Raw genomic sequence first — 24,583 nt, forward strand, 5'->3', positions numbered from 1 at the left:
AGATACGATATTGAAAGCGGCCGTAAGAAGATAAAACCTACTGAAGGTAAATATTTATGGTAACAGCTAGTTGACAGATAAAAAATTAGTTAATGATTGATAAATTCGACTCAATATTTATACGATCGACCACAATATCAATAATTATTAAAAGAACTCCTAAATGGTTATGTCATAGTGCCAACACTTATGGCCACACTACACCTAGACCGCACAACTCAGAATACTGTAAGGACGCAAGCCTTGACCATATTGTAACCTTGTGTATAAATCCGGAAAGTGGATACATAAATAATACCTTGAAGGAAACTCCACTCGCTGCAGAACGATACACACTCTGATACCCATACGTAAGCTGCAAGCAATTTAAGTTATTTTAAAGTGATAACCCTCACCTCTGGGATTAATTACACAAATTAAATTTGCAAACAAATTTTATGAACGATGCTGAACTAGAACTCGCGACCTCTCGGGTCCGTTCTCTTACCAACTGAGCCAACCATTCGAGTGACGCATGGATCGTACCTAAGTCTTGGTATGTCTTGTTCAACTCTTAGTTTGTGGCCCCATCCACAGGATCTACTTTACAGTTGATAACCTTGTTGTAACCGTTGTCGCTTTTTCAAATCTAAACAATTTGTTATTTTAAAGTGATATAGAAGTGAAGGACTTCTGGGATTAATACTACAAATTTCAGCTTGGACGGAACCCGAGAGGCGCAGGTTTGAGTCCCGCAATATTCATAATTTTTAAATATCATTTGTGCAAGCAATTTCTTCAAAAAATTTCATTGATCTTGGATTATAAATAAACGAAAGTATTAATTTCCATAATTTTTATATAATTAGCAATAAAATGTGTAGATAAATGAGTCATTACAAAATTCAGAACTAAACGAGTTTTGTCCACTTGATAAATAAAAATAATGTCATTGACAGAGTATCGACACAGTAGACATAGGTATCGAGTAAATATGGTTGAATAAAGTTTAAGAAAATTTCCACATTTTTATTGTTGTAATTTTATTTGAATAGCCCTAATATTTTATAAAACGATTTTCAAATATTTGTACTCTTCACGAGTCGTTACAATTCAAGTGTCTGCGAATCTGTAATCGAGTTTGTGAAACTTTCCATCAAATGATTTTATTTAGAACCAGCTGACCCGACAGGGCGCTGTTCTGTCAGTAGAAAAAAAATGATTTATGTATTGGGGAATAATGTAGTTTAAAGCCATCGGAAATGTGAAATCTTATTTAATTAGTTAATAATAAGCAAAAACGTATTTCTGATGATCATACATACCCTTCAACAACCGTTCCTTGTTACTAGTAGGCAAGACGGTGCGGGGGGAGGGTCCTATCGCATCAAACAAAGTGAGACGCTTAAATCTTATACCCGCGTCTGTATTTTTTTTCGATTACTCCTGCGACATAATATTCAATAAAAATATATTATGGTGTAATAGAGTAACATATTTAACTTAGCTGAAATGATAAGGATTAAATATCGTATTTGTGTAAAGCTTTTACATTACCGCATTATAGTTGCCAATTTGGTAACGATATGGTATTGAAATGGATCTAACATGTTATCCTTAAGAGGTAGACATAATTTATCGCGGACTTTTCTATAGACCTATAAAAGATACAAAATTCCACCATTGATCATTTTGTTATATCTCAAAAGGTTTAGACAGCGTTTTCGTTGTTTTCATGGCTTATTTTTTATGACACAACGATTTATACAAAAATATAACAAACAATGTACTAAAACCTTCCTCGAGAACTTCGCTATCCATTGGTGAAAGCTGCATGAATATCGCTGCAGTAGTTTTTGAGTTTATCGCGAACAGACAGACGCGGCGGAGGACTTTGTTATATATTATATTATGTAGTGCCTAGGCGGTGTCCAACTGTGAGCTAGCGATAGTATGGTCGCCAATGCTGTAACTAAATAGAACCAGTCCAGTTTTGAAGAACCAAAAAAGGCTAATGATATTGATTGTCTAAATGTAGAGGTAGTATAATTTTACATTATTATCTTGAATGTTTTTACGATTTCTGCGAGGAAGTATTATTAATTGTGTGCAGTGAATGTTTTATAAGTGCTTGTGTGACATAATTCGTGCTTCAAACCAATATACGTCGAGTTAAAGCCTCTGACACTCATAATTGAACGGGGATACCACTGAGGTACGCGGTCGCTTGCATTAAGCGCATCCGACACCTTAGCTCTATAGACGCAGAATTGACTCCCGCATCGTTCATACATTATGCTACAATATAAACTATATAAATCTCACAGAAGTAGCACAAAACATCTTAAAATAAAAATCGTTTAAATAAAGCTGGTTTGTCAAGAAAATAGAGTGTTAATACTAGTTTTATTTAAAGTATAACATGCTATTTTAGCGGAATAAGGTATTGGTACGAGTAAATAAAATAGAACGTGTTTGTACTTTCGTTTGAAGTAGCTATATGTAATTGGTTTCTTATTACTAATTATTGGAGTTATTTGCACTTCATTTAGAGCCTCTCAACTGTGGCAACATATTTTCGAGCGATCTGGTATACGTGTGGTTTTTTTTTATGAAAATAAGGGACGAGACGAGCAGGACGTTCAAATGATGGTAATTGCTACGCCCTATCCATTACAATGCAGTGGCGCTCAGGCTTCTTGGGAAACTCAAAAATTCTGAGCGGCACTACAATTGCGCTCGTCATCTTGTAACATAAGATGTTAAGTCTCATTTGCCCAGTAATTTCACTAGCTACGGCGCCCTCCAGATCGGAACACTGTAATGTGTACACATTACTGCTTCACGGCAGAAATAGGCGCCGTTGTGATACCCATAATCTATCCGGCTTCCTGTGCAAAGGAGGCTACTGGTAAACTGGTATTTGAGAATGTTGCTATGAAGAAACCCCAACTACAAGAAGAAAAGTCATTGTACGGTCTGAGTAGAAATAAATAGCTCATAAACTTACCAGTCTTCATTTTAGGGTGATTTTGATAATAATACAAATTGGTATGTAAGAAATTGCTAATAAATGACTTAGTCCCCTTAGTCCGGCATGATTTAGTCCCCAGCCGTCTCATCGTTTATCGGTATATTTAATGTGAGTAACATGATTGAATGCATAGCCTGTACTTAACTAAACTTTTACGGCACTACAAATAAAAATGGTATAGAGTTATAATTAAGCATAAACCAAGAATATGTAAAATGTTTACAAATAGACATTTTGTAAGCAAAATGTCTGTTGGTTTGTTCGGACGTATAACGTTTCCCGCGTTTATTTGCAAGGCAGCTTGTCAATCGGAAAACTTCAGAATTATAATTGTATGACAGTGTTGTCAACGATATTTGAAACATTTTAATATTAATATCTTTCACTCCTAATTAAAACATCGTATCGACAAGAAACTACCACCATTGCACCATGCGAAATGTATCTTAGATGGTTTATGGCTATTTTTGAATTCCAACGGTCCTTCCTTTTAACATTCGCCCAGCGAAACGGGCGGGATCGGCTAGTATTTGTATAAAAATCACTAATTTGAGCAAAAAAGTGACGAATTTGACAAATTAAGTATTCTATAATAGATATAAGAGAACTATTTACAACGGTTAATAAGTTTTGGGAAGTAAATGAACCTCAATGCGATATTATTCGCATTATTCGGACCATCTCCGACTCGTGAATCGGGAACTAATTACTGCAGATTCCTTCAATCTCAGATATTTTTTTTTAATAAATTTAGAAATGGAAAAAAAGTAAAATCTATGGATAGTTGGTTGTGAAGTCTAGATTGTACTGTTCGGCCTCAATTTGAGAAGGTGGGTGGTTAAATCATTGTTTATATATAGTCAAACTACTTTTAGCTAGAAGCTTGCTTCTTATTATTTACTACAATAAATATATATATTATAAACGAGGGCAAGAATTGGGGTAAGGTTTGAAAATTTATGTACGATACATAAACTTAATATTGTTTTTTTTTTGCATGCAGTACTACCACGTGCGTGGGTATAGAATAAAGATATACCCCCGACCAACTGCACCTCGCACCATTCTGCAGTGAAAACAGTTTTTATTACTTTTGCGTATTCAACGACTATATCCGACACTTACCCCAGGTTTATGAAAAGGATATATCATAAATAAAATTTGAAAAACAAAATTTTATGAACGATGCGGGGCTCGAACCCACGACATCTGGCGTTCTGTGCCAGTGCTCTAACCAACTGAGCTAACCGTTCGAGTGACGTATCGTCATAAAATGTATGCTTTGTTCAACTCTCAGGTTGTGGAGGAAGATATATCATCTCACCACATGATGCAATGAACAATAGAATACGGATTCATGTCCCAAAGTCTATCAATAAATTTACATAAAGATATTATTGTATAAGTCAACTTTGAATGGAATTATAGTTAATGATAATTAATACTCACGTATTGTCCGGAAATTAGTTTCTAGGATTAGAGATTTATATCAAGTGAAATAATAATAAGCACAAGCGGGTTGTGGTATGCTCCATTGTGAATGTGGATTTAAATTAAATTGTAAAAGCACGTCTCATACACTCATGCAGTGTAGGTTTGCCGGATTGGACACTTAATATGACGTGGCCCGGCTGCATCGTGATATTGTGTCACTTTCAATAAAATATGAACTAGATTTTAAAGGTAAGCGCCTTAACACGGCAAGAGAAATATATGCGTTAGAGTTGTGATTGAACCAAAACCTGCGTGCGTAGTGCGACCAGGCTAGCGCTCCACTAATTTGGTGAAAATAACATCTCTAGGTCCCTAAAATGTCATCAAATTGTCGTATTTTCTTACTAATATCTTGCCTTTCATGGCGTGCGTCCGTGCAGAATGGGATGTCGCTATGGCAACTTAATGGCTGACAGGCTTGCCCTGCATGTTTCAGTATGACCACTCGATGATAATTGAATTCAGACGCTTCTATTCATGATATGATTATTGTCATATTAAACATTTTACTGAGATAAAATCTTTAGTTGCGAATACGACGGGTAAGTACTAGTAAATTAATAAACCCAGCATTGTCGCCAACGCCCAACAATTTTCATTTAAAATGTTCACACTGAAGGATTCAGACAGTCACCTTAATATAAATAATATCTCAGGCCAGGTAAATTAGTTTATTGCGTGACAAGCTACGTTTTACACTCGCGATTTGTATGATACTTTGTGTTAGTGTCTTGAATTGCTCAAAATACTCGTAGAGGTTAAGTTTCTAAACTCATTTTTTTGACGTTTTGGAAACAAATCGCGCTCTGGGAGAGAAGAAATGGAACGGAAAAATTACTTATACTTTGTATAATTAGTTTGTCATAAATATGACAAACATATACTTTATAAATTATATTTATATATATTTTGACTTTGGCTTTGAAATAGTAGTCAAAGACAAAGTATAAATCTCGAAGGAGTAGTCTAACGCATGAGAGTTAATCCCACGAGTTGCGATCGTTTCCTAGAAAAGCAGGCACTGAGCTATCAATAGATTCGTCCGTGTCTTGACTACTTATTCTTTACTATACTTACTTATCTTTTTTATATTTTTTCTTTTATTATTTACACCTGAAGCACATTTCTACAAAGTGAAGGGAAGTTATATAAGTTTTTATATAAAGCGAATTATAGGACACGGGCTGTTTCTTTATATTTATAAACGTTATGCTCTTGAATGAATGTATTAATGTAAATAAATTGTAATTTTTTTGTAGGATAGCGCAATAAATGAATATTGTATTTAACCATTGCTATTTAAATGTTAATACTTTAATACTGATAATAATTAAAGCATATCGTGCGAAACTATTCCCTAACCATTCCAAAAGGTTTAAGTTTTTCTTCTTCTGCCAACACTCCCGGAGTGCAACCCAAAAGTATAAAGTCACATGTGACAAAGGACCAACAAATAACTTTGGTTATTATAAAATATTAAAGTCATTTAATATAAATTAAAACACTTGTAAATGGTTCACAATCAAGAGTATTACTAACAAGAAAAGAAAAAGTAAATCATATGTATTGACCCGCCAAAACTTAATGTAAATATAATACAATCGCGTCCCTAATTATAAGTTTTCGTATGAAAACATCTGTTACGATAAAATATATGACAGAATTTCTTTTTAGGAATTAAATGTCTGATGAGTTGCTGGCTTTATCGAGGGCTAATTTAGAAGTTACAATGACTTATTAAAACTTTTTCGCAGTTGTCACAATTATATTTGGAAGTTCATTTCTTCTGAAAGGCTCCGGGGACATCATTCAGAGCCAAGTTTGATTTTACCAGCAGTCTAACATTTTTGTAACAATAGAGGATTTTTTTAATATAGCTGGGATGATTCTTCCTTTTATAGGGAGAAATGTGGCTCCAAACCACTTCATCTTAGATTAAGGATTGGTCTCCGCTAAGCTCAAAATAGATACCGCACTACCTAAGAACAATAGCTTTTATTATAAGTTGTCACAAGTTGTGTCACCAAGAAGCAAGCCGGCACCCACCGCCGTACACAGCACCTCCCAGGTGTACAGGGCGGTGGATGTCGGTGTCGATGACGATGTCACCCAGATGGGGACCACAGCGGCATCTAGTTCTGCCGTGAACAAGTCATGTGCTGTATTATTGTGTATTGCATTGGAGGCCGCCGTAGCTGGTGACATTATAATACTAGCGAGACTTAAGAACTTACGTCTCAAATAGACGAGCGCAAATGCGATGCCCCTCAAAGTATTGGGTTCAATCAAGGATCTTGCAACACCATAACCAGAGGTGCAGACTCCAGTCGGCAAGTCAGAACCCCGTGAATATGAAGAGAAAAAATTTACTTGAACCGATAATTCTGACCAAACATCGGCTGCAGGTGACGTTCTACTTTCGCAGCCGTCAAACGGAAGGCGTGGGCCAGTGTATAAGATTGACGAACGGAATTATTTGCAACAAAAATGTTCCACCAACAACGCGAATACTAACCCAAAACATAAGGAGATGCAGCTAGAAATGCAAAGAATCCCATTATTATTTACGAAAGATAATAAAAATAAAGTTACATTCCAAATATAAGACAAGTTGGTCGATGTGATCAGTGGTCAAAAAACTGTTGTAAGACTTGCAATAAATGGGTTTATCCCAATCACCAAACAGAAGTGTGTACTTAATTCTTCTAAAACAAACAAAGCAGAGATAAAGGCTGGACCGATTTGGCTAATTTTGGTCTTGAATTATTTGTGGAAGTCCAGAGAAGGTTTAAAAGGTGAATAAATAGGAAAATGCTGCTAAATTAAATAAAAACAACAAATTTGTTTTTCCTTTGATGTGTCCATACATCATTTCTATGAGAGAATTTATTGACGCACGGTTTGACAGTTCTGCTGTGAAACAATTTCATTACGACAGCAGGGTGCATATTTTACGAAGTAATTTTTGATGTTATGATATATTGTTGACAAATTCATATAAAAACATTATTTTATTTATTATATACAGAACAATGCCTGTCGGGTCAGCTAGTTCTTAATAAAGTTTTTAAGTTGTAACAATGTTTATCGCCATACATATCGCCGCAATAAAATATTAGTCAAATAAAAAGAGAAAATAGCCTAAAGTAGCGGCTACTACTTATTTATTTATTACTATATATTTGCTTTATAACTGCCAATTTTTTTTAAGTTTTAAAAGTATATAGTATGTTATCCTTAAGAGATAGACATATGCCTTCGTGGACTTTTCTGTAGTCCTATTTAGAGTACACATTTCCACCATCCGTTATTCTGTTATATATCAAAGGGTTTAGACAGAGTTTTCGTTGCAAGCTCCCAGACGGCTTATTTTTTTCCGACACCTCCAACAAATATCGTTAATGTATACAAATATGTTTACAAAAACTTAAGAAATTACATATTAAAACCTTCCACGAGAACCACGCTACACATTGGTGGATAGAACAGAAGCGCAGTAGTTTTTGAGTTTATCGCGAACACATAGACAGACAGACGCGGCGGAGGACTATGTTTTATCATATTATGTAGTGATTCGGGATATAAATATTTCAGCTTCATATTTGTTATGAATATAATATCAACGTCTCGTACAATCCAATGTAATTAAATGTCAGCTTCCGATCAGGAACAAAATTGAAACCAGTAGCTAAATGTGGACGACGAAGTTAATGAATGTTTGTGAACTAGTATTAACTTGTGACGTATGCACTAGAATCAATAATGTGGTTTCATTGGCAATATTGACCAATCAGAAATTACCTGAACACGTTTTAGCTAAATCTATTTTCTTGTTGATCTTTCTAGCTTAATATAATAGTATAATAAATTTAATAACATAATAATTACCTCAATATATATCAAAACTATAATTGCTCTCATTTTTTAATCGACCTCAAAAAGGAGGAGGTTCTCAATTCGACTGTATTTTTTCTGTTTCTTACCTGAAGAACTTTCGACTGGGTGAACCTATTGGTCCAGTTCTGGCGATGGCATCCATTGGAAAATCATTTATATTTTAATTTTGCATTAAGTATTTGCACGATGAATTGACGAATAACTCAATATCTCGCAAACACATATACACCAAGGGTAGTTTGATGAAAGTTCAGTTAGGTTCTAATTATGGGATCCTTGACAAAGTAATGAAACTCTTCAATTCTTAGAAACAAATTAACGATACGAGGCCGAATCTTTCATACGCTAAGCGGATATTAGAGTCAACTACTGGTAACATCGTTATGGTCTAATACTGTCGTAGTCGAATATGATGACCATGGAGCTGCTTAAAGGCAGTAATGGTGCTATCTATGGCAGAATCTCTAACGGTCTATAATCAAATTGCAATGCGCTCACGTTCGTTGCTGTATTGTAACATGACGCAAGCGTTCTACCTATTTATGAGCTCTTCGCAAGTGTTTTTTTAAATTGTCCTCGAGGTAGATTTTTTTTATGACAATAAAGGACGAGACGAGCAAGATGGTAATTGATACGCCCAGCCCATCACAATGCAGTGCCGCTCAGAATTCTTTGAAAACCCAATAACTCTGAGTTGTGGTACTACAATTGAACTCGTCACCTTGAGACATAGGATGTTAAGTCTCATTTGCCCAGTAATGTCACTAACTACGACAACCTTCAGACTGAAACACAATAATGCTTACATATTTCTACTTCACGGTAGAAATAGGCGCCGTTGTGTTACCCATGATCTAGTCGGCATCCTGTGCAAGGGAGCTTCTAACTGGTAAAGTTACATCATCCACACTTATTGTATGAACTTGATATCCATACAGCTACTCGAAATGTGCTGCCCAAAGTTTCCCTTCATTGTATATTACTCGAAATTGTCTCGTTATATAATTAAATAACAAACTTCGCTAACAGCGCGACACCGCAGCTCCGTGTAGAGACGGTGTAATTAGAATTCTGAAGTTATTTATTAACGTATTCATCAGGAGGTTCTTATTTGGTGTTCGCGGTTGGTTCATCTTATAACTTTAAACGAGCAATTCTTGTGTATATATAATCTGAATCTGGGAAACGGCTCCAACGAGTTTTATAAAATTTTGTACACAGGGGATTTCGGGGTCGAGAAATCGACCTAGCTAGGTTTCAATTTAAATAAAAATGTTGTTTTATCCGTGTTTTAATGAGAAACAGCTAGAATAACATTAGAATACAAAAGTAAATTTCGCCACTATATTCAAAACTATAATAGCTCAGATGGGATTGGGTGATCCGGAAAGCAGATGACCCCGGTTCGAATCCAGATGTCTTATTAGATTTTTTTTGTTCAAGTTTTGTACATTCTTCAAAATCCGAGCAGGGCTCAGTCATCCGGATATTAAAACTTTAAACGAGCAGTTTTTGTATATATTTAATAATATGATTTGAATCTTGGAAACGGCACCAAAGATTTTAGTAAAATTTGATATTTCGGGGGCGATAAATCGATCTAGTTAGGTTTCAATTTTAGAAAATATCGTTTATGCCATGTTTCCAGGCAATGAGGCATAAGAATACAAACTTAAATTTCATCCCTAAAAAAATACAATTATAATAGATCGAGTAGTAAATAGGTTGGTCCGATAAAATTGAAATTTCGTATCTAAATATAATTTCCAACAAAATACAATCTACTTAATAAATAACGAGTAAAGCTCGATCGTCCAAGTACTTAGAGTTAATACTCAAGAAATTTAGTAAATTAATATAATATTATCCATCAATATATTGTGTGTAATATCATCTGTTACTCAACCATCGTTTAATAATAAAAAAACCCATGCTACACGGTATTTTTTTTAAATAAGTGGGTACCATGGTTCCCTACTCTAAAATACGGTGGAGAGAGGCGATGGGTCTTCTCCTCGTGGCTGGATGGTCAAGACAACGTCAAATAAATTTTATATCAATTAGGATTAAACTAAGCACTTTCGAATCTACATTTAAAATATTTAAGTAATTTGAATTATTGAATCTAATATGTTCAGAAAAAGTAGAGCTCGTTAGAAGATCATACAAGAAACTCAAAGGCCACTCTTTTCAATCAAATAGAGTATTTTACAATGGCTGTAATATACATAACAAAAAAGTTTGTGAGGTGCTGCATCCAATATATGAATACTGTTAAATGTTATAAGCGTTTTAAATATCAAATATTTAAAAAAAAGTACTAAAGAATTAACTGTATAAATATAAATTATCGCATATTTGATACATCAATTCGTACAGATTGATTCATTGTTTGTGTAAGGATGCAACGTGAACATGATGGTCATAATTAGTCTTTCATACGAAAAAATTTCAAAAATAACGCTCACAGTGGATTTCATGTAAACCGATAGAATAAATTATATGTTCATGTTACGTTCATCATATGAATGTATGAATGAATGATTATTTTTAAAATGAGATACTCGTGTAATACATTGAGCACCTGTTTGAAGTCTGTGTATTTGGTTGCATCACTTAACATAGATTGTATGTAAGATAATTTGTAAGACGGTGTATCCATCAATGTTGATTTAAAAGAGTGGCAAAGAGTTTCTTGCCTCTTTAAGTTATTGAAGCTAAGCCTTTTCTTAAGTGGCGGTAATGTTAAAAGGTTTAATTTTTAAATTGCCATTTCTCCGATCTAAATATAAAATGATATTGATTTGATAGATGCTAATAGGCCAAAAAAGGCAATAAATAAGAAATACAAAATTGTTAAACGGAGAGGTGATAAACGGTGGAATCTGCTATATTTCTTGGCATTACTCTTGATTCGAAATTACTAAATGGTCCCCATCTTGAAATTCACAATCGACAATCGACAATAATTGCCGAATATTTCGGTACTAGACTAGACAAGAAGAAAAGTATTAAGATTCATATTCAAAATACATAAAATACATAAAAGAAACTTAAATAATACTAAAGTATATTGTGGAAATTCGATGCAAAGTGTGAATAAACTCCATAGAAATTGAAAAGTTAGGTAGGTGAAGTAATAGGTGACAGTGATTAGTTAGAGAGCCGTATTGCTGTCAACCAGCAGTTGGGTTCAAATAAATAAATTCACACCGGTGGAATTTTTATTTAAAGATTCTAATTGAATTGTAATATATAGAACCAACATTAGTGATTCATCATAATATCAGATGTGATGTTAATTATTACTAAATTTAATGTTTCTGATCATCACAACGTGACATACGGCATGCGGGTCGATCAAGAAGGTCGATAAGGTGGTGACTGGCTCTGTACGCAAATCAAATGAGCATCATTTCAAATGGCCATTTGGGCAGTAAGGTACTGGTGAATGGCGAACACGCACCGGAAGATGCAGTGTTGGTCCCACAAGATGGACCAACGATCTGGTCAAGATCGCCGGAATACCTTGGATGAGGGCAGCGCAGGACCGATCGTCATGGAAAGGTTTCGGGAAGGCCTTTGTCCAGCAGTAGTCTTCCAGCTGATGATGATTCTATATTACTTTTTATGAAATAATTTATATTATTTAAATACGACTCATATATTGGATGCAGCAACTGGATAGTTTTGCCAATTAAAGTGTAACAATATTTTGAACACATCCACAATATACTATCATTAAACTTAGTTAAAATAATTTGATTTTAGTCCGAAGCCTTGATTGTAATTGGGTTATTTGAAAATCTACGGAATATTATACGAATAGCCGACATCCGTGCATCAGTTAGTATTTGTCCGGAGCTCAGCAGATGTGGACGTTCATAATTATAATAAATGATACGCGGGGACGGATTCTGTTGGAGACATTTATTGCGGACCCTTACGACATGTGTCCGTATCTATCCCGTTGTAAATGATGCTCATTTGATTTGCGTACAGAGCCAGTCACCACCTTATCGACCTTCTTGATCGACCCGCATGCCGTATGTCACGTTGTGATGATCAGAAACATTAAATTTAGTAATAATTAACATCACATCTGATATTATGATGAATCACTAATGTTGGTTCTATATATTACAATTCAATTAGAACTTTAAATAAAAATTCCACCGGTGTGAATTTATTTATTTGAACCCAACTGCTGGTTGACAGCAATACGGCTCTCTAACTAATCACTGTCACCTATTACTTCACCTACCTAACTTTTCAATTTCTATGGAGTTTATTCACACTTTGCATCGAATTTCTACAATATACTTTAGTATTATTTAAGTTTCTTTTATATCCTAGGTGAAGCCCAATAAGTAACTTGCAACGTGTTACCGTGAATTAAGTATTTTGAATTTGAATCTTAATACTTTTCTTCTTGTCTAGTCTAGTACCGAAATATTCGGCAATTATTGTCGATTGTCGATTGTGAATTTCAAGATGGGGACCATTTAGTAATTTCGAATCAAGAGTAATGCCAAGAAATATAGCAGATTCCACCGTTTATCACCTCTCCGTTTAACAATTTTGTATTTCTTATTTATTGCCTTTTTTGGCCTATTAGCATCTATCAAATCAATATCATTTTATATTTAGATCGGAGAAATGGCAATTTAAAAATTAAACCTTTTAACATTACCGCCACTTAAGAAAAGGCTTAGCTTCAATAACTTAAAGAGGCAAGAAACTCTTTGCCACTCTTTTAAATCAACATTGACGGATACACCGTTTTACAAATTATCTTAAATACAATCTATGTTAAGTGATGCAACCAAATACACAGACTTCAAACAGGTGCTCAATGTATTACACGAGTATCTCATTTTAAAAATAATCATTCATTCATACATTCATATGATGAACGTAACATGAACATATAATTTATTCTATCGGTTTACATGAAATCCACTGTGAGCGTTATTTTTGAAATTTTGTAGTTGTAGTTATCTTTCGTATGAAAGACTAATTATGACCATCATGTTCACGTTGCATCCTTACACAAACATTGAATCAATCTGTACGAATTGATGTATCAAATATGCGATAATTTATATTTATACAGTTAATTCTTTAGTACTTTTTTTAAATATTTGATATTTAAAACGCTTATAACATTTAACAGTATTCATATATTGGATGCAGCACCTCACAAACTTTTTTGTTATGTATATTACAGCCATTGTAAAATACTCTATTTGATTGAAAAGAGTGGCCTTTGAGTTTCTTGTATGATCTTCTAACGAGCTCTACTTTTTCTGAACATATTAGATTCAATAATTCAAATTACTTAAATATTTTAAATGTAGATTCGAAAGTGCTTAGTTTAATCCTAATTGATATAAAATTTATTTGACTTTGTCTTGACCATCCAGCCACGAGGAGAAGACCCATCGCCTCTCTCCACCGTATTTTAGAGTAGGGCACCATGGTACCCACTTATTTAAAAAAAATACCGTCTAGCATGGGTTTTTTTATTATTAAACGATGGTTGAGTAACAGATGATATTACACACAATATATTGATGGATAATATTATATTAATTTACTAAATTTCTTGAGTATTAACTCTAAGTACTTGGACGATCGAGCTTTACTCGTTATTTATTAAGTAGATTGTATTTTGTTGGAAATTATATTTACATACGAAATTTCAATTTTATCGGACCAACCTATTTACTACTCGATCTATTATAATTGTATTTTTTTAGGGATGAAATTTAAGTTTGTATTCTTATGCCTCATTGCCTGGAAACCTAACTAGATCGATTTATCGCCCCCGAAATATCAAATTTCACTAAAATCTTTGGTGCCGTTTCCAAGATTCAAATCATATTATTATATATATACAAAAATTGCTCGTTTAAAGTTTTAATATCCAGGGCTAATAGCAGGGCTCGGTCATCCGGATTCTTAAAAATTTAAGAATGTACAAAACTTGAACAAAAAAAATCTAATAAGACATCTGGATTCGAACCGGGGTCATCTGCTTTCCGGATCACCCAATCCCATCTGAGCTATTATAGTTTTGAATATAGTGGCGAAATTTACTTTTGTATTGTAATGTTATTCTAGCTGTTTCTCATTAAAACACGGATAAAACAACATTTTTATTTAAATTGAAACCTAGCTAGATCGATTTCTCGTCCCCGAAATCCCCTGTATACAAAATTTTATGAAAATCGTTGGAGCCGTTTCCCAGATTCAGATTATATATATACAAGAATTGCTCGTTTAAAGTTATAAGATGAACCAACCGCGAACACCAAATAAGAACCTCCTGATGAATACGTTAATAAATAACTTCAGAATTCTAATTACACCGTCTCTACACGGAGCTGCGGTGTCGCGCTGTTAGCGAAGTTTGTTATTTAATTATATAACGAGACAATTTCGAGTAATATACAATGAAGGGAAACTTTCGGCAGCACATTCCGAGTAGCTGTATGGATATCAAGTTCATACAATAAGTGTGGATGATGTAACTTTACCAGTTAGAAGCTCCCTTGCACAGGATGCCGACTAGATCATGGGTAACACAACGGCGCCTATTTCTACCGTGAAGTAGAAATATGTAAGCATTATTGTGTTTCAGTCTGAAGGTTGTCGTAGTTAATGACATTACTGGCCAAATGAGACTTAACATCTTATGTCTCAAGGTGACGAGCTCAATTGTAGTACCACAACTCAGAGTTATTGGGTTTTCAAAGAATTCTGAGCGGCACTGCATTGTGATGGGCTGGGCGTATCAATTACCATCTTGCTCGTCTCGTCCTTTATTGTCATAAAAAAAATCTACCTCGAGGACAATTTAAAAAGACACTTGCGAAGAGCTCATAAATAGGTAGAACGCTTGCGTCATGTTACAATACAGCAACGAACGTAAGCGCATTGCAATTTGATTATAGACCGTTAGAAATTCTGCCATAGATCGCACCATTGCTGTAAGCCTTTAAGGAGCTCCATTGGTCATCATATTCGACTACGACAGTTTTAGACCATAATGATGTTACCAGTAGTTGACTCTAATATCCGCTTAGCGTATGAAAGATTCGGCCTAGTATCGTTAATTTGTTTCTAAGAATTGAAGAGTTTCATTTCTTTGTCAAGGATCCCATAATTAGAACCTAACTGAACTTTCATCAAACTACCCTTGGTGTATATGTGTTTGCGAGATATTGAGTTATTCGTCAATTCATCGTGCAAATACTTAATGCAAAATTAAAATATAAATGATTTTCTAATGGATGCCATCGCCAGAACTGGACCAATAGGTTCACCCAGTCGAAAGTTCTTCAGGTAAGAAACAGAAAAAATACAGTCGAATTGAGAACCTCCTCCTTTTTGAGGTCGATTAAAAAATGAGAGCAATTATAGTTTTGATATATATTGAGGTAATTATTATGTTATTAAGTTTATTACACTATTCTATTAAGCTAGAAAGATCAACAAGAAAATAGATTTAGCTAAAACGTGTTCAGGTAATTTCTGATTGGTCAATATTGCCAATGAAACCACACTATTGATTCTACTGCATACGTCACAAGTTAATACTAGTTCACAAACATTCATTAACTTTGTCGTCCACATTTAGCTACTGGTTTCAATTTTGTTCCTGATCGGAAGCTGACATTTAATTACATTGGATTGTACGAGACGTTGATATTATATTCATAAACAAATATGAAGCTGAAATATTTATATCCCGAATCACTACATAATATGATAAAACATAGTCCTCCGCCGCGTCTGTCTGTCTATGTGTTCGCGATAAACTCAAAAACTACTGCGCTTCTGTTCTATCCACCAATGTGTAGCGTGGTTCTCGTGGAAGGTTTTAATATGTAATTTCTTAAGTTTTTGTAAACATATTTGTATACATTAACGATATTTGTTGGAGGTGTCGGAAAAAAATAAGCCGTCTGGGAGCTTGCAACGAAAACTCTGTCTAAACCCTTTGATATATAACAGAATAACGGATGGTGGAAATGTGTACTCTAATTGGACTACAGAAAAGTCCACGAAGGCATATGTCTATCTCTTAAGGATAACATACTATATACTTTTAAAACTTAAAAAAAATTGGCAGTTATAAAGCAAATATATAGTAATAAATAAATAAGTAGTAGCCGCTACTTTAGGCTATTTTCTCTTTTTATTTGACTAATATTTTATTGCGGCGATATGTATGGCGATAAACATTGTTACAACTTAAAAACTTTATTAAGAACTAGCTGACCCGACAGGCGTTGTTCTGTATATAATAAATAAAATAATGTTTTTATATGAATTTGTCAACAATATATCAAAAACAAATTTGTTGTTTTTATTTAATTTAGCAGCATTTTCCTATTTATTCACCTTTTAAACCTTCTCTGGACTTCCACAAATAATTCAAGACCAAAATTAGCCAAATCGGTCCAGCCTTTATCTCTGCTTTGTTTGTTTTAGAAGAATTAAGTACACACTTCTGTTTGGTGATTGGGATAAACCCATTTATTGCAAGTCTTACAACAGTTTTTTGACCACTGATCACATCGACCAACTTGTCTTATATTTGGAATGTATTAACTTTATTTTTATTATCTTTCGTAAATAATAATGGGATTCTTTGCATTTCTAGCTGCATCTCCTTATTTTTTGGGTTAGTATTCGCGTTGTTGGTGGAACATTTTTGTTGCAAATAATTCCGTTCGTCAATCTTATACACTGGCCCACGCCTTCCGTTTGACGGCTGCGAAAGTAGAACGTCACCTGCAGCCGATGTTTCAATGTGTTCAAGTAAATTTTTTCTCTTCATATTCACGGGGTTCTGACTTGCCGACTGGAGTCTGCACCTCTGGTTATGGTGTTGCAAGATCCTTGATTGAACCCAATACTTTGAGGGGCATCGCATTTGCACTCGTCTATTTGAGACGTAAGTTCTTAAGTCTCGGTAGTATAATAATGTCACCAGCTACGGCGGCCTCCAATGCAATACACAATAATACAGCACATGACTTGTTCACGGCAGAACTAGATGCCGCTGTGGTCCCCATCTGGGTGACATCGTCATCGATACCGACATCCACCGCCCTGTACACCTGGGAGGTGCTGTGTACAGCGGTGGGTGCCGGCTTGCTTCTTGGTGACACAACTTGTGACAACTTATAATAAAAGCTATTGTTCTTAGGTAGTGCGGTATCTATTTTGAGCTTAGCGGAGACCAATCCTTAATCTAAGATGAAGTGATTTGGAGCCACATTTCTCCCTATAAAAGGAAGAATCATCCCAGCTATATTAAAAAAATCCTCTATTGTTACAAAAATGTTAGACTGCTGGTAAAATCAAACTTGGCTCTGAATTATGTCCCCGGAGCCTTTCAGAAGAAATGAACTTCCAAATATAATTGTGACAACTGCGAAAAAGTTTTAATAAGTCATTGTAACTTCTAAATTAGCCCTCGATAAAGCCAGCAACTCATCAGATATTTAATTCCTAAAAAGAAATTCTGTCATATATTTTATCGTAACAGATGTTTTCATACGAAAACTTATAATTAGGGACGCGATTGTATTATATTTACATTAAGTTTTGGCGGGTCAATACATATGATTTACTTTTTCTTTTCTTGTTAGTAATACTCTTGATTGTGAACCATTTACAAGTGTTTTAATTTATATTAAATGACTTTAATATTTTATAATAACCAAAGTTATTTGTTGGTCCTTTGTCACATGTGACTTTATACTTTTGGGTTGCACTCCGGGAGTGCTGGCAGAAGAAGAAAAACTTAAACCTTTTGGAATGGTTAGGGAATAATTTCGCACGATATGCTTTAATTATTATCAGTATTAAAGTATTAATATTTAAATAGCAATGGTTAAATACAATATTCATTTATTGCGCTATCCTACAAAAAAATTACAATTTATTTACATTAATACATTCATTCAAGAGCATAACGTTTATAAATATAAAGAAACAGCCCGTGTCCTATAATTCGCTTTATATAAAAACTTATATAACTTCCCTTCACTTTGTAGAAATGTGCTTCAGGTGTAAATAATAAAAGAAAAAATATAAAAAAGATAAGTAAGTATAGTAAAGAATAAGTAGTCAAGACACGGACGAATCTATTGATAGCTCAGTGCCTGCTTTTCTAGGAAACGATCGCAACTCGTGGGATTAACTCTCATGCGTTAGACTACTCCTTCGAGATTTATACTTTGTCTTTGACTACTATTTCAAAGCCAAAGTCAAAATATATATAAATATAATTTATAAAGTATATGTTTGTCATATTTATGACATACTAATTATACAAAGTATAAGTAATTTTTCCGTTCCATTTCTTCTCTCCCAGAGCGCAATTTGTTTCCAAAACGTCAAAAAAATGAGTTTAGAAACTTAACCTCTACGAGTATTTTGAGCAATTCAAGACACTAACACAAAGTATCATACAAATCGCGAGTGTAAAACGTAGCTTGTCACGCAATAAACTAATTTACCTGGCCTGAGATATTACTTATATTAAGGTGATTGTCTGAATCCTTCAGTGTGAACATTTTAAATGACAATTGTTGGGCGTTGGCGACAATGCTGGGTTTATTAATTTACTAGTACTTACCCGTCGTATTCACAACTAAAGATTTTATCTCAATAAAATGTTTAATATGAGAATAATCATATCATGAATAGAAGCGTCTGAATTCAATTATAATCGAGTGGTCATACTGAAACATGCAGGGCAAGCCTGTCAGCCATTAAGTTGCCATAGCGACATCCCATTCTGCACGGACGCACGCCATGAAAGGCAAGATATTAGTAAGAAAATACGACAATTTGATGACATTTTAGGGACCTAGAGATGTTATTTTCACCAAATTAGTGGAGCGCTAGCCTGGTCGCACTACGCACGCAGGTTTTGGTTCAATCACAACTCTAACGCATATATTTCTCTTGCCGTGTTAAGGCGCTTACCTTTAAAATCTAGTTCATATTTTATTGAAAGTGACACAATATCACGATGCAGCCGGGCCACGTCATATTAAGTGTCCAATCCGGCAAACCTACACTGCATGAGTGTATGAGACGTGCTTTTACAATTTAATTTAAATCCACATTCACAATGGAGCATACCACAACCCGCTTGTGCTTATTATTATTCCACTTGATATAAATCTCTAATCCTAGAAACTAATTTCCGGACAATACGTGAGTATTAATTATCATTAACTATAATTCCATTCAAAGTTGACTTATACAATAATATCTTTATGTAAATTTATTGATAGACTTTGGGACATGAATCCGTATTCTATTGTTCATTGCATCATGTGGTGAGATGATATATCTTCCTCCACAACCTGAGAGTTGAACAAAGCATACATTTTATGACGGTACGTCACTCGAACGGTTAGCTCAGTTGGTTAGAGCACTGGCACAGAACGCCAGATGTCGTGGGTTCGCGCCCCGCATCGTTCATAAAATTTTGTTTTTCAAATTTTATTTATGATATATCCTTTTCATAAACCTGGGGTAAGTGTCGGAAATAGTCGTTGAATACGCAAAAGTAATAAAAACTGTTTTCACTGCAGAATGGTGCGAGGTGCAGTTGGTCGGTGGTATATCTTTATTCTATACCCACGCACGTGGTAGTACTGCATGCAAAAAAAAAACAATATTAAGTTTATGTATCGTACATAAATTTTCAAACCTTACCCCAATTCTTGCCCTCGTTTATAATATTTATTGTAGTAAATAATAAGAAGCAAGCTTCTAGCTAAAAGTAGTTTGACTATATATAAACAATGATTTAACCACCCACCTTCTCAAATTGAGGCCGAACAGTACAATCTAGACTTCACAACTAACTATCCATAGATTTTACTTTTTTTCCATTTCTAAATTTATTAAAAAAAAAAATCTGAGATTGAAGGAATCTGCAGTAATTAGTTCCCGATTCACGAGTCGGAGATGGTCCGAATAATGCGAATAATATCGCATTGAGGTTCATTTACTTCCCAAAACTTATTAACCGTTGTAAATAGATCTCTTATATCTATTATAGAATACTTAATTTGTAAAAGTCGTCACTTTTTTGCTCAAATTAGTGATTTTTATACAAATACTAGCCGTTCCCGCCCGTTTCGCTGAGCGAATGTTAAAAGAAAGGAACTTTGGATTTCGAAAAATAGCCATAAACCATCTCAGATACATTTCGCATCGAATGGTGGTAGTTTCATGTCGATACGATCATTGGATTAGGCGTGAAAGATATATATATATATATATATAGATGACGTCCTCTAAAATAAAATAAATTTTAACGGCCTTACAAATAAACTTGGTTACAAACAAAATGCAAAATGTTTACAATATCGTTGACAACACTGTCAATACCATGATAATTTTGAAGTTTTCCGAATGATAAGCTGCCTTGCAAATAAACGCGGGAATGGTTATACGTCCGAACAAACCATCAGACATTTTGCTTACAAAATGTCTATTTGTAAACATTTTACATATTCTTGGTTTATGCTTAGTTATAAATCTATGCCATTTTTATTTGTAAGGCCGTAAAAGTTTAGTTAAATACAGCCTATGCATTCAATCATGTTACTCACATTAAATGTACCGATAAACGACGAGACGGCTGGGGACTAAATCATGATTGTTATTAGCAATTACTTACATACCTATTTGTATTATTATCAAAATCACCCTAAAATTAAGACTGGTAAGTTTATGAGCCATTTATTTCTACTCAGACCGTACAATGACTTTTCTTCTTGTAGTTGGGGTTTCTTCATAGCAACATTCTCAAATACCAGTTTACCAGTAGCCTCCTTTGCACAGGAAGCCGGATAGATTATGGGTATCACAACGGCGCCTATTTCTGCCGTGAAGCAGTTATGTGTACACATAACAGTGTTCCGATCTGGAGGGCGCCGTAGCTAGTGAAATTACTGGGCAAATGAGACTTAACATCTTATGTTTCAAGATGACGAGCGCAATTGTAGTGCCGCTCAGAATTTTTGAGTTTCCCAAGAAGCCTGAGCGCCACTGCATTGTAATGGATAGGGCGTAGCAATTACCATCATTTGAACGTCCTGCTCGTCTCGTCCCTTATTTTCATTAAAAAAACCACACGTACGTAGGTATTCCAGATCAATCGAAAATATGTTGTCACAGTTGAGAGGCTCTAAATGAAGTGCAAATAACTCCAATAATTAGTAATAAGAAACCAATTACATATAGCTACTTCAAACGAACGTACAAACACATTCTATTTTATTTACTCGTACCAATTCCTTATTCCGCTAAAATAGCATGTTATACTTTAAATAAAACTAGTATTAACACTCTATTTTCTTGACGAACCAGCTTTATTTAAACGATTTTTATTTTAAGATGTTTTGTGCTACTTCTGTGCGATTTATATAGTTTATATTGTAGCATAATGTATGAACGATGCGGGAGTCAATTCTGCCTCTATAGAGCTAAGGTGTCTGATGCGCTTAATCCAAGCGACCGCGTACCTCAGTGGTATCCCCGTTCAATTATGAGTGTCAGAGACTTTAACTCGACATATATTGGTTTGAAGCACGAATTATGTCACACAAGCACTTATAAAACATTCACTGCACACAATTAATAAAACTTCCTCGCAGAAGTCGTAAAAACATTCAAGATAATAATGTAAAATTATACTACCTCTACATTTAGAATCAATGTCATTAGCCTTTTTTGGTTCTTCAAAACTGGACTGGTTCTATTTAGTTACAGCATTGGCGACCATACTATCGCTAGCTCACAGTTGGACACCGCCTAGGCACTACATAATATAATATATAACAAAGTCCTCCGCCGCGTCTGTCTGTTCGCGATAAACTCAAAAACTACTGCAGCGATATTCATGCAGCTTTCACCAATGGATAGCGAAGTTCTCGAGGAAGGTTTTAGTACATTGTTTGTTATATTTTTGTATAAATCGTTGTGTCATAAAAAATAAGCCATGAAAACAACGAAATCTCTGTCTAAACCTTTTGAGATATAACAAAATGATCAATGGTGGAATTTTGTATCTTATATAGGTCTATAGAAAAGTCCGCGATAAATTATGTCTACCTCTTAAGGATAACATGTTAGATCCATTTCAATACCATATCGTTACCAAATTGGCAACTATAAAGCGGTAATGTAAAAGCTTTACACAAATACGATATTTAATCCTTATCATTTTAGCTAAGTTAAATATGTTACTCTATTACACCATAGTATATTTTTATTGAATATTATGTCGCAGGAGTAATCGAAAAAAAATACAGACGCGGGTATAAGATTTAAGCGTCTCACTTTGTTTGATGCGATAGGACCCTCCCCCCGCACCGTCTTGCCTACTAGTAACAAGGAACGGTTGTTGAAGGGTATGTATGATCATCAGAAATACGTTTTTGCTTATTATTAACTAATTAAATAAGATTTCACATTTCCGATGGCTTTAAACTACATTATTCCCCAATACATAAATCATTTTTTTTCTACTGACAGAACAGCGCCCTGTCGGGTCAGCTGGTTCTAAATAAAATCATTTGATGGAAAGTTTCACAAACTCGATTACAGATTCGCAGACACTTGAACGAGTTGTGAAGAGTACAAATATTTGAAAATCGTTTTATAAAATATTAGGGCTATTCAAATTAAATTACAACAATAAAAATGTGGAAATTTTCTTAAACTTTATTCAACCATATTTACTCGATACCTATGTCTACTGTGTCGATACTCTGTCAGTGACATTATTTTTATTTATCAAGTGGACAGAACTCGTTTAGTTCTGAATTTTGTAATGACTCATTTATCTACACATTTTATTGCTAATTATACAAAAATTATGGAAATTAATACTTTCGTTTACTTATAATCTAAGATCAATGAAATTTTTTGAAGAAATTGCTTGCACAAATGATATTTAAAAATTATGAATAATGCGGGACTCAAACCTGCGCCTCTCGGGTTCCGTCCAAGCTGAAATTTGTAGTATTAATCCCAGAAGACCTTCACTTCTATATCACTTTAAAATAACAAATTGTTTAGATTTGAAAAAGCGACAACGGTTACAACAAGGTTATCAACTGTAAAGTAGATCCTGTGGATGGGGCCACAAACTAAGAGTTGAACAAGACATACCAAGACTTAGGTACGATCCATGCGTCACTCGAATGGTTGGCTCAGTTGGTAAGAGAACGGACCCGAGAGGTCGCGAGTTCTAGTTCAGCATCGTTCATAAAATTTGTTTGCAAATTTAATTTGTGTAATTAATCCCAGAGGTGAGGGTTATCACTTTAAAATAACTTAAATTGCTTGCAGCTTACGTATGGGTATCAGAGTGTGTATCGTTCTGCAGCGAGTGGAGTTTCCTTCAAGGTATTATTTATGTATCCACTTTCCGGATTTATACACAAGGTTACAATATGGTCAAGGCTTGCGTCCTTACAGTATTCTGAGTTGTGCGGTCTAGGTGTAGTGTGGCCATAAGTGTTGGCACTATGACATAACCATTTAGGAGTTCTTTTAATAATTATTGATATTGTGGTCGATCGTATAAATATTGAGTCGAATTTATCAATCATTAACTAATTTTTTATCTGTCAACTAGCTGTTACCATAAATATTTACCTTCAGTAGGTTTTATCTTCTTACGGCCGCTTTCAATATCGTATCTCTAGTAACGGATACATTGCTGTCACCGTTTAATGACAAGATCTTATCTATCCATAGTTATTCTTATATATAAAAATGAATTGCTGTTCGTTAGTCTCGCTAAAACTCGAGAACGGCTGGACCGATTTGGCTAATTTTGGTCTTGAATTATTTGTGGAAGTCCAGAGAAGGTTTAAAAGGTGAATAAATAGGATAATGCTGCTAAATTAAATAAAAACAACAAATTTGTTTTTCCTTTGATGTGTCCATACATCATTTCTATGAGAGAATTTATTGACGCACGGTTTGACAGTTCTGCTGTGAAACAATTTCATTACGACAGCAGGGTGCATATTTTACGAAGTCATTTTAGATGTTATGATATATTATTGACAAATTCATATAAAAAAATATTTTATTTATTATATACAGAACAACGTC

The 24,583-nt window shown here is 34.5% G+C and overlaps 1 protein-coding gene and 1 non-coding gene across 3 annotated transcripts in view; one reads left to right on the forward strand and one right to left on the reverse strand.

Annotated features, from left to right (window-relative positions):
* The window catches only part of LOC126978460 (carboxyl-terminal PDZ ligand of neuronal nitric oxide synthase protein), a 158,658-nt gene that overhangs the window by 52,743 nt on the left and 81,332 nt on the right, over positions 1-24,583 (forward strand). The gene's annotated exons all lie outside the window — the stretch shown is intronic.
* On the reverse strand, positions 4,193-4,266 carry Trnas-aga (transfer RNA serine (anticodon AGA)). The gene has a single exon. It is a non-coding gene; the product is annotated as a tRNA-Ser (tRNA).

The sequence above is a fragment of the Leptidea sinapis genome, chromosome Z (genome assembly GCF_905404315.1).
Source record: "Leptidea sinapis chromosome Z, ilLepSina1.1, whole genome shotgun sequence".
Taxonomy (NCBI): domain Eukaryota; kingdom Metazoa; phylum Arthropoda; class Insecta; order Lepidoptera; family Pieridae; genus Leptidea; species Leptidea sinapis.